Raw genomic sequence first — 12,094 nt, 5'->3', positions numbered from 1 at the left:
GTCTGTAAAACAATTTTGTTCTATGATACCGAAGATAAACTTCTGAAGTTGAACAAAAGGATTCACTTGTCTCACCAGAAATTCAAAGTCATTATGAAATAGAAATCTCACTTTCCCTCAATAATAGAGTAGCCATGAATCACAGTGTCACGCTGGCTGGATCATAATCTAACACTTCATGCTTCAGACAATAACTTGATTTGTCAAGAGAATATCCCTGTGAGGGCTGCCAATAGTATTGGTGCCTACTGAAGAGGATATAATTAAGCCTTTGGTGAACTAATTTCATTTTCTTTAAGAACTTGAAGTGCATAAATGTAAAACATAAAATAGAGAAATAAAAGGTGCTAAAAAAACTTTCGGAGAAGGCAATGGCACCCGACTCCAGTATTCTTGCCTGGAAAATCCCATGGACAGAGGAGCCTGGTAGGCTGCAGTCCATGGGGTCTCAAAGAGTCGGACACAACTGAGCGACTTCACTTCCACTTTTCACTTTCATGCATTGGAGAAGGAAATGGCAACCCACTCCAGTGTTCTTGCCTGGAGAATCCCTGGGACAGTGGAGCCTAGCGGGCTGCCGTCTATGGGGTCGCACAGAGTTGGATACAACTGAAGCGACTTAGCAGCAGCAGCAGTAGCAAAGAAACCTTGCTTTGCCCAAATCTGTTTTTCACCTCTCTGATCTGATAAAGGATGTTTCATGGTGGTGGTGGTTTAGTTGGTAAGTCATGTACGACTCTTGTGACCCCATGGACTGTAGTCTGCCTGACTCCTCAGTCCATGGGATTCTCCAGGCATTAATACTTAAGAACATTCAAAACATCCTTTCCTCAAATAGCCCACGTTTACAGCATATCTGTTTGTTTCTACTAACTAAGTACCATCAGGCTTTCTCCAGGTATACCAGTTTCTTCCAAATTAACTGCAGAAAAGCTCAGTGCATCATGTTTGTTATCTGCTTCTATTATGGCTTGAGGACAGAGAAATTGATTCTGATTCACTTTACCACTCACTGTGAGAAGTTTGGAGTAAAGGTATTTGTCGATTAGGGTAATTTCTTAGAAGCTTGTTATTTGCTAGGGAATACATTCATTACCCAACTGGAAGTATAAGGAGCTGAAACAGCCTTATTTTTAGTTAAAGTAAAAATTTTATGTTGAGACAGGTGAGTAGCAGATTAATAGTAATCTTAATCATTCCTATATTGGGATAAACTCTGAAGTTGCATGAGGCAAGTGTTCTATTATGACAAAGAAATAATCTCTACATCAAAAATTCTCTTCATCTTTGACCTTTAAGCACCTTTCATAACTAAGTATAATTCCTTTCAAAATACAGGGAATAGAGCTCATTATGTATGTCTTGGTCTTATATGCCTTGGTCACGGGCATTATATTAGTTGGGATATTAAGAGGGCTACAGGGATTATCTTGAGTTCTTCCCCAAACTGATAACCAATAAGATTTATCAGTTTGTAACTCCCTAAATCCTGGGCCCATCCTGGTGGGAGGTACAGGCTAAAATGCATGTCAAAGCCTATGTCAAGAGTAGGGTGGAGAGTAGCCCATGCATAGAAGCTCTGGCAGCATGGTAGGCAAAGCTGGATAGCTTAGTAGGTAAGAGGACAAAGAATGTAACTGAAATGTTTTTAAATTGTCACTTTATGATGAGAGCCTAACCAGATGGTCACTTTCACCACTTTCAGGCTCCAGAGGTTCCAATCAGTCAGGGCTAGTAAACAGAGCCAGCCAAGGTTGAATTTGTTCATAAAAAAGGGCACAACAAAGTGAATTTAATGTATACATCCTCACTTGGCCTTACTGGCTATTTTTTTCTTTTTTGCCCTGTCTGCCAATATTCCCAAATTCCTAGAGTTTTCAAACTATGAGGTTCTCTCATTCCAAGAGGAAATATTATCCCATAATCCACATGTGCATGTGCTTGCTGTTTCATCTGAGAATCATTGAAATTTTCAAAAGCAACAAATGGAGAAAAAAAAATGAATTCAGACTTGTAGCATCTGGGTTTTGGAGAATTTGGGGGGCAAAGGATCTTTCTCAGACTTGCACTCATGATACATGAGGATTTTTCTTGTTTCCTCCATGCATGAGGTCAGATGTAACACCCTCACTGATTCTCTGTCGTGGTGTAGTCTAAAAGCTAAATCAAGTTTTGGGAGACCAGGAGTGTAATACATAGAGAAAAATAAGCTAGTGGTTTTCTCTGTCATTGGTCCAGAATGTCAGAATAAATGGGAATCCTTTCAAAGTTCCCTTTCTAGTAATAGAATACCAGACTAATAGTGTTTTTAAGCAAATAGTGATTTGTTTCTCTAACAACAAGGAGTTCAGAGGCAGTTTCAGGCATTATTTAAGCAACTCAAATGCACATATAAGTAGATCTTTCATTGTCATCCTTCTTCTTCTAACATCACCTCTTTTTGTTTTTCCTTAATCACAGACCAGTCCTGGAGGCTTACAAATTAGCCCTAACCATTTCCTACATTTTTATATTTGTCTCTCTCTTCCTGTATCAGCAAGATACTAATCAATAATGCTAGATTTACCCCCCATCCCCCTGAGGGACTAACAAAGTAAACAGGAAGGAGAAGCAGTGGTAAATCATAATTAACTGACTGAACATGGGCTGCTTCTCATTGTAGCTGGGGCTCCTTGGTCAGTGTATATTGTTGGGAATGGGTTTATGGAGTCTACAGCACCCTCTTAGGTAAATAGTAAATGGAGCATTATTATTCTAGCCCAGTGAATCCCTTTGGCCACTCTTACTTAGCAGAGTAAAGAATAGCAGGTATATAGGCTTATCCCCTAGACTTTCCTTAGTCTCTCTATGCAAGAATCTAGTTTTGAAAGATGCTTATAAATGAATAAACTATTTCCAAGTGTGAAAACCTGAACCTTTAGATGAAAAAAATATATATCTGTTCAGGAAGTGTATCTAGACTGATTTAAAGAGGAAGGCACCTCCTCTTTATCTGGGCAATTCCTTTCATTAACTTTGGATCTAGACTGCTGTAGTTTCTGTATTTCTCAGGTATGTCTCACTGGAAACTTGTCTTACTTATTTGTGATCCCAGCATCAGACACTCTTGCTCACAAACTACTTTCCACTCCTATTCCAACTAGATTTCCATAAATTTTGAAGTTTTAGGATTTTGAAGCTTTAAAAAACATAACCTTTTTACTGTTTCCATGACAGCTCACCCCAGCTTTTCTATGATTTCTCGGGTTTTATGAGTCTCCATGCCCTTAAATACTGGCTTTATCAGAGATTTCTCTTTTTCTTACCAAACTTTACACATATTCTGATTTTCTCTTTAAATTATCTTGACCCCCCAACCATAAACTCTCTGTTGGTCCACTGCATCCAAATTTCTATCTCTAGCCAACTTTATTCTCCTGATATGGGGAATGCTATTGATAATTTCCTTGTATACATCCCAGACCAAAAGATCCATCAGCAGGTTGTTTTCAAAGTTTCAAAATGTAACTGATGGCAACCTACACTAAAAATACGTTTAACGTCATTAGCCGTTAGGCATGTGCATATCAAAACACAATGAGTTATCACTACACACCTATCAGAATTGCTTGAGGAAAAAATAAGTGCTGGTGTGGATGTAAAGAAACTGGGTCATTTGCACCTTGCAGGTGGGAATGTAAAATGGCATATCCACTCTAGAAAATGGTTTGAAAGTTTTTTTAAAACATGTAAATACAGTATGACCTAGATTGCCCTCTTGGGAATTTATCCCAGAAAAATGAAAAATTATATTCACACAGAAACTTACAGATGAATGCTCATAGTAATTTTAATCTGTTCTTGCCTTGAGAATCCCAGGGACAGGGGAGCCTTGTGGGCTGCCGTCTATGGGGTTGCACAGAGTCGGACACAACAGAAGCGACTTAGCAGCAGCAGCAGCAGCAGCAGCAGCGATTTTAATCATAATAACCACAAACTGAAAATGACCCAGACGACCTTTAATAGGTGAGCTGTTAAAGAAACTGGTACATCCATATCAAGGAATAATACTTAGCAATAAAAAGTATGAAATATTGACATATGCAAAATCTTGGGCAAATTTCTAGGAAGTTAATTATAGTAAGTGGAAAAATAACAATTCCAAAAGGTATGACTACACTTTTATAACATTCTTAAAATGACTAAATTTTAGAAAGAGAGAGCATATTAGAGGTTCCCAGAAGTTGGGAGCTGGGTGAGGTGGGGAGAGGTGGGTGGGTATGGCTTAAGAAAATGGCCAGATGAGGAATCTTTTGGGACTGGAAACATTGAATGTATCAATGTCAATATCATGGTTGTGATATTGCAGTTTTACAAGATGCAACTGTTAGGTCAAACTATGTACAGGATGTGTGGAACCTCTCTGAATTATTTCTTATAACTATGTGTGAATCTATAATAATTTCAAAAATTTAAATATAATGAATATTTTAATCATATTTGTTTCAGGTAGTACTTAATAAATTATAAGAGCAAAATAAAAAGAAACTTTAGTTTCTAGAATTAGAAAATTGCTCTTAAAAATTAAGTTTCATAGTGTAACAGCATCCTTCCTTCTAAATTTTTAATTAAACTTTGCATTAATCATATTCTAAAAGACTTAATTTTCCCTACCTTGCTAAGACAAAATTTGTATGATTCTTCTTTCCTATCAGAAATTCTACATATAATCAATTCATTTGGGATAAATCATGTCCTTTGAACCATAAAGCAAAAAACGTAGGAAATGTTCTTAAAAGGCACTTTAAATATTTCAAAGATGTCTGATTCTAAACAGATACCATTTAATTTGTATTTTTACTGACTTCATACACCTCAGATAAATGTACTTTTTTGAAAAACGTTGCTTTTTTGAGTCGATACTATCGAATATTTATAATTGAGAAAGGGACAAAGCCACAGATAGAATCCTAGAAAGTACCAAAAGTAAGGAAATGAGAAGAAGCCAGTTAAAGGGGGAAGGCAGAAGAACTGATAAAGATTACTATGAAGTGCAAGGGGAAACATATTCTGTATTCAGTATAATTTCTTCAAATATGTCTTCCCCTTAACTGATTCTCTTTTCAACTTTATTTACACTGCTCTTAAAATTATTCATTGAACTTATTTTTAAATTATGTTTAAATAAATAAATTATATGAACAAGTATACAAATTGAAAGTGAGCCAAGCCATGTAACCACCACCCAAATCAAGAAATATATCATTAGAACCGCAGAGACCTTCAATGTGCTCTGCCCAAATCACTAAGCATGCTCTTACCAAAGTTAAATAAAATTCTGACCTTTGTGATCACAGATTATTTGTGCTTGTTTTTGTACATTATTTAAATGGAACTTTAACATATTTTTTAAATGAAATTATCTTCCCCACAATGTATTCTTCTCTTTAAGTGTTTCCTATTTTAGCCTCTGAAGAAGGAAATGGCAACCCACTCCAGTGTTCTTGCCTGGAGAATCTCAGGGACAGGGGAGCCTGGTGGGCTGCCGTCTATGGGGTCACAAAGAGTCAGACATGATTGAAGTGGCTTAGCAGCAGCAGCAGCATTTTAGCCTTCTAAATTAGAATGCTTAAAGTCCTCTTCTTCTCCCTCTCCTAATTCCTTATTTCATCAAGTATTATCTCTAGTATTAGTTACCCAAACATTTTTCAAATTTCTGCTTGACTCTTGATTACTATTGGCACTGAGGCTATTAAAAACTTTTTTGGAAATCAATAGTAAACACTCAAACTGTCTCCTGGCCCTTAATAGTACCCTCTCTTGCTTAAAATTTTCTCGCTACTTCTTGCAACATAGTCTTTATAAAATATAAATATCATCAAACATATTTAAGAGCAACTCAGATCTTTGTTTCATCTTCAGGAAAAAACAAATGTCCAATAATTTCAACTGGTTTACAGATGCCTTGAAGATCTGTCTCTGGGATATTTTTTCATGTGTACTCTGCCTATAAGTCTTGGCATGCGTTGTACTCCAGGTATGTGGTATTATTTGCAATCTCCAAAACATACTCTTTCACACACCTCTAAGTATTTGCATATTCTCTGCCTTCCCAGGATGCTTTCCTACCTCTTTATCCTCACTATCCCTCATCTCACCCTCGGTGACAATTAGTAACTGTATGACACTCTTCGCAGTGTAATCTACAACTGCTTATATGTAACACTTTTAGCGTAATGAACAATTATTTCTAGGCATGTCTTTCTGTTCCACAAATTGAGGGGTTTTTCTACTTTTCCCTATATTCTCCATGTTTAGAAAAATATACAATAAAGTAATAGGTCTAATTGAATGAAGAACAGTAAACAAAAAAAAGAGAAAAATAACAAAAGTCAAGTAATTAATATTCTCTAGAAGCATCAAGGAAGGAAGGAGATGCCCTTATACAAAAGGGACTTTTAAGCTCAGTCTTCAATTTAGGTAGGCATATTTTAGGTAGGCAAATATTGATCACTCATTACCCAGAGCAGTAATACTTCTTTGGAAAAGGTGTACCTGGTGGATCTCAAGCACTTAGAAAGGGTTCAGAGAACTTCAGAAAATAAACTACTTCACCGGGTCTGACCAAGACCCAGACACTCTGACACAGACACTGTCTCCTGGATGTATTTTGAAAAACTAGAAATCATGAAATAAGCACTGGCCTGGGATTTGAACAGTCCTAGGTCATATCCCTGCTGCTTGTAGAATTTGTTAGGTACTCTCATGCATTATCTGTATGATAGGGGTAACACATTCCTTTTCAAGTGGATTAATGAGAGCATCACAGGAAGCAATGTTTATTAAGTACCTCGCACAATATTTGGCAAATAGTCAGTGCCCCAGAATTTTGTTTCCCTTTTCTGTTCACTCAATGTACGGTTGTGATATTTTCCTATTTATACATTAACTGTATGTTGCATACTGTATATTGAACTAGGTTGAGAGGGTAGAGGTACAATACTGTGTATGTTAACTATGGAGCAAACTGTGGAGGATACTATAACCCCAGCCAGGGCTGAGTATCAGCAGTAAATCCTGCCATATGAAGTGTGTTCTGTTGACCTCTGAGATTCCCAGGAGGCTCAGTATGGCCTGGATTGCTGACACAGGCATGATGAGAACTGTGCTGCTCAGTGCAAAACAGCTAGCTTACTTCTGATTTTGCACAGATTCAGAGCACCACATTCATTTCATCTGATTTGTGCTTAAAAGAGGTAAAGGGAAACAAATATCTGAAAACAAAACCCAAATGCTAAGTCAGCCAGTTTTGAAGCTCCAGTCAAGATCGCACATAAATGAATCTATTTTTGCTAGACAGCTTCTATTCCTGTGCCTTTCAGCAACATTATATAAGCAGTAGTGTAGAAACAGCTATATCTTACACTGTGAGGACAGAGGGACTCATAAAAGCAATGGGATGACCATGATTTAGCTGCTCAATACATCCATTGCTTAAAAAAAAAAAAATACTAGTTTAGTCACTACATGTTTTCCTCTGTATAATGACACTTACATTCATATATTTGACACATACTTTTTAAGCATCTACTAAGTGCAAGACACATAGTGTTTGTAGTATGCTAGAGATTCAGTGGAAAACAACACAGATGTCGCCTGTGATCACAAAGCTTAGTGTTGATCAATCAATTCAGTTCAGTCGCTCAGTCATGTCCAACTCTTTGCAACTCTGTGGACTCCAGCATGCCAGGCCTCCCTGTCCATCACCAACTCCTGGAGGTTATTCAAACCCATGTCCACTGAGTTGGTGATGCCATCCAACCATCTCATCCTCTGTTGTCCCCTTCTCCTCCCATCTTCAATCTTTCCCAGCACTCAGGGTCTTTTCAAATGAGTCAATTCTTCACATCAGGTGGCCAAAGTATTGGAGTTTCAGCTTCAGCATCAGTCCTTCCAATGAATATTCAGGACTGATTTCCTTTAAGATAGACAGGTTGGACCTCTTTGCAGTCCAAGGGACTCTCAAGGGTCTTCTCCAACACCACAGTTCAAAAGCATCAATTCTTCCATGCTCAGCTTACTTTGTAGCTCAACTGTCACATCCATTCATGACTACTGGAAAAACCATAGCCTTAACTACATGGACTTTGTTGGCAAAGTAACATCTCTGCTTTTTAATACACGGTCTAGGTTGATCATACATTTTCTTCCAAGGAGCAAGCATCTTTTAATTTCATGGCTGCAGTCACCATCTGCAGTGATTTTGGAGCCCATAAAAATAAAGTCTCTCACTGTTTCCATTGTTTCCCCATCTATTTGCCATGAAGTGATGGGACCAGATGCCATGATCTTCGTTTTCTGAATGTTGAGCTTTAAGCCAACTTTTTCATTCTCCACTTTCACTTTCATCAAGAGGCTCTTTAGTTCCTCTTCACTTTCTGCCATAAGGGTGGCATCATCTGCATATCTGAGGTTATTGATATTTCTCCTGGCAATCTCGATTCCAGCTTGTGCTTCATCCAGTCCAGCATTTCTCATGATGTACTCTGCATATAAGTTAAATAATTAGAGTGACAGTATACAGCCTTGACGTACTCCTTTCCCGACTTGGAACCAGTCTGTGTTCCACGTACAGTTCTAACTGTTGCTTCTTGACCTGCATACAAATTTCTCAGGAGGCAGGTCAGGTGGTCTGGTATTTCTATCTCTTTAAGAATTTTCTAGTTTTTTGTGATCCACACAGTCAAAGGTTTTGGCATAGTCAATAAAGCAGAAGTAGATTTTTTTCTGGAACTCTCTTGCTTTTTTGATGATCCAATGGATGTCAGCAATTTGATCACTGGTTCTTCTGCCTTTTCTAAATGTAGCTTGAACATCTGGAAGTTCATGGCTGTAACTTGGCTTAGATAATTTTGAGCATTACTTTGCTAGCATGTGAGATGAGTGCAATTGTGCATTTTGCACTAAATACCACAAAATATTTCACTAATATATTTTTACATACATACTAATACATTTTACATACATATTTTACATACATACCAATACATTTACATACATATTTTACATACATACTAATACATTTTTCATAACTTACATGCACTAATACATTTCAATTTGTACTAAAGACCACAAAGTATTTCAGTGTATAGCACTAATAGACTCAAATTTGTTAAATTAAGTGACTGAGTCTATAAACATTAGACTGCTGCCTGCAGTGAGCAGGTCTTCAGAGTAACTAAGCCAATATAAAGACAACCTATTCTTTTTACACAAAACTTTGGATGGATGGGATAATAAGGAATATATCCCTTTTTTTAATGTCTTTGGAGAAGTGTGGCTAAACTATAATTATAAGCTAGTGTAACTTAAGTAGGTATCTTGATAGTTTTGAAGACATACTTCATCCTGGTTCAGTTCTTGGTGTCATCCAATAAATGACTCTGATATCATCCTCCAGGAGTCACAGTCTTCACATCTAACAAGAACCACAGATTTCAAAGATGGAAACCTGGACTGTGAACTTGTCCTGTTTGGGGACATGGGTTATATACTTGGAAGACCTATAAGTGACGTCACTGCACCCTTATGTACCTTCTACATCTGAAATCTTTCTTTTTTGAGAGACTAAATTAAAATGCTCAGTCAAATGGTTCTACATAGGAATATTAATGAAAAATTAGCTATGACTTTGTATTCTAATGGAGAAACCCAAGGAAGCTGCAGTGTAGCAGCTCTTTTGATAATGTATGAAAGTGAGTAGTTCTAGAGCATCAGTCTTCAATCTTTGGTATGCAGGTTCTCATACACAGAACTCTGGTGAGGCTCAACTGACTTTAAGGTAAGTGGTCTTAAAACCATACTTTAAGAAATGCTCTTCTACAGTAACACAATAACAGTGAGAGACTTTAATACCCCACTCACACCTATGGATAGTTCAACCAAACAGAAAATTAGCAAGAAAACACAGACTTTAAATGGTAGAATGGACCAGTTAGAACTAATTGATATCTATAGGACATTTCACCCCAAAACAATGAATTTTACCTTTTTCTCAAGTGCACATGGAACATTCTCCAGGATATATCACATCCTGGGCCATAAATCTAGCCTTGGTAAACTAAAAATAATTGAAATCATTTCAAGCATCTTTTCTGATCACAATGTGGTAAGATTAGATGTCAACTACAGGGAGGAAAAAAACTAATAAAGATACATACATATAAAGGCTAAACAACATGCTTCTGAATAAACAAGTCAAAGAAGAAATCAAAAAAGAAATTGAAATATACGTACAAACAGATGAAGATGAAAACACGACAACTCAAAACCTATGTGATTTAGTAAAAGCAATGCTAAGGGGAAGGCTCATAGCAATACAAGCTTACCTCCAGAAATAAGAGAAAAATAAAATAAATAACCTAACTTTACACCTAAAGCAACTAGAAAAAGAAGAAATGAAGAACCCCAGGGTTAATAGAAGGAAAGAAATCATAAAATTTAGGGCTGAAATAAATGAAAAAGAAACAAAGGAGACTATAGCAAAAATCAACAAAACTAAAAGCTGGTTCTTTGAGAAGATAAATAAAATAGACAAACCATTATCCAGACTCATCAAGAAAAAAAAGAGAAAAGAATCAAATCAACAAAATTGGAAATGAAAAGGGAGAAATCACTACAAACAACACAGAAATACAAAGGATCATGAGACTACTATCAGCAACTATATGACAATAAAATGGACAACTTGGAAGAAATGGACAAATTCTTAGAAAAGTATAACCTTCCAAAACTGAACCAGGAATAGAAAATCTTAACAGACCCATCACAAGCACAGAAATAAAACTGTAATCAAAAATCTTCCAACAAACAAAAGACCAGGGCCAGATGGCTTCCCAGGTGAATTCTACTAAAAATTTAGAGAAATAAAATTGCAGAATTTGTAAACTGCCAAACTCATTCTATGAGGCCACCATCACCCTAATACCAAAACCAGACAAAGATGCCCCCCAAAAAGAAAACTACAGGCCGATATCACTGATGAACATAGATGCAAAAATCCCCATCAAAATTCTAGCAATGGAAACATGCCATAATCTTATATTTCATTAATGCAGCCAGTCACATTGAATGGGTTCATATGACTGTAAGAGATGTTTCCCTATCCATCTCTTCCACCCAACCCACTCAAAATATAGGCATTGGCCCTGTGGGAAAATTCAGCACTTGGTGACAATACTTGTCTCTTTAGCATGATGTGAAGGGCTCATCCATGTGTCAGAAGACCTTCCTTCCAAGGCTGCTTCCCCATCACTCTGCTGCCCTTGCCTTTTCAAATAGGGTGGGCTTTCTTTTTCAAATTGCTGATTTGATTTCTGTCAAACTCATGGACTGTCCAGAGTCAGGGCTGTCCATAGGAGTGAGTGCTCCAGCCTGGGGGTTAGGTGAGGGATTGGAGAGTTCAGTATTTCAGACACCCCTGAAGGTCAGGCATGGGTCTGGCAAGCCTTGAAGGGTGGTGGTCCTGAAGCACACTGATGGGATGCAAGATTTCCAGGGATTGAATGTGATAAAGAATAGTCTTTCCTGAATGATAATTACCCCTATGGTATTGATAGATTCCTTAAAGGTTTATGAAATTACAGGCCCTAGGATTTCTACATTTGACTTTGTGCCATCAAGACTCCATAATGTTTTCGCATATACATGAGTGGGATATATATATGTAGCCACTGGAACCTTGTGAGAACCAAGTAATGTATCTTGAAATGAAAAGAGGAGCTCTGTGCAGCAAATCTTCTAAATGACACCACAAGTGTGTTGGAATGACAGCACTGACTTCCTTCTCAACTTAAAAGGGGGAACCACAGATGCATTTTCTCTTCTTGAAAGGATGAAAGAAGAACCGAAATTTGCATCACTACAGAAAGAATGATAATGATCACACTACATTAAATGTACAATGTATTTCTCATTAAAACACTTAAAAATTTAAAAAAAAATCTAGCAAACAGAATCCAACAGCATATTAAAAAGAGCATACATCATGACCAAGTGGGCTTTATCCGAGGGATGCAAAGATTCTTCAGTATTCACAAATTAATCGATGTTATAC

This window comes from Bos taurus, chromosome 10 (assembly GCF_002263795.3).
Source record: "Bos taurus isolate L1 Dominette 01449 registration number 42190680 breed Hereford chromosome 10, ARS-UCD2.0, whole genome shotgun sequence".
NCBI classification, from domain to species: domain Eukaryota; kingdom Metazoa; phylum Chordata; class Mammalia; order Artiodactyla; family Bovidae; genus Bos; species Bos taurus.
The sequence above is the reverse complement of the archived record's forward strand: the minus strand, read 5'-3'. Positions refer to the sequence as shown.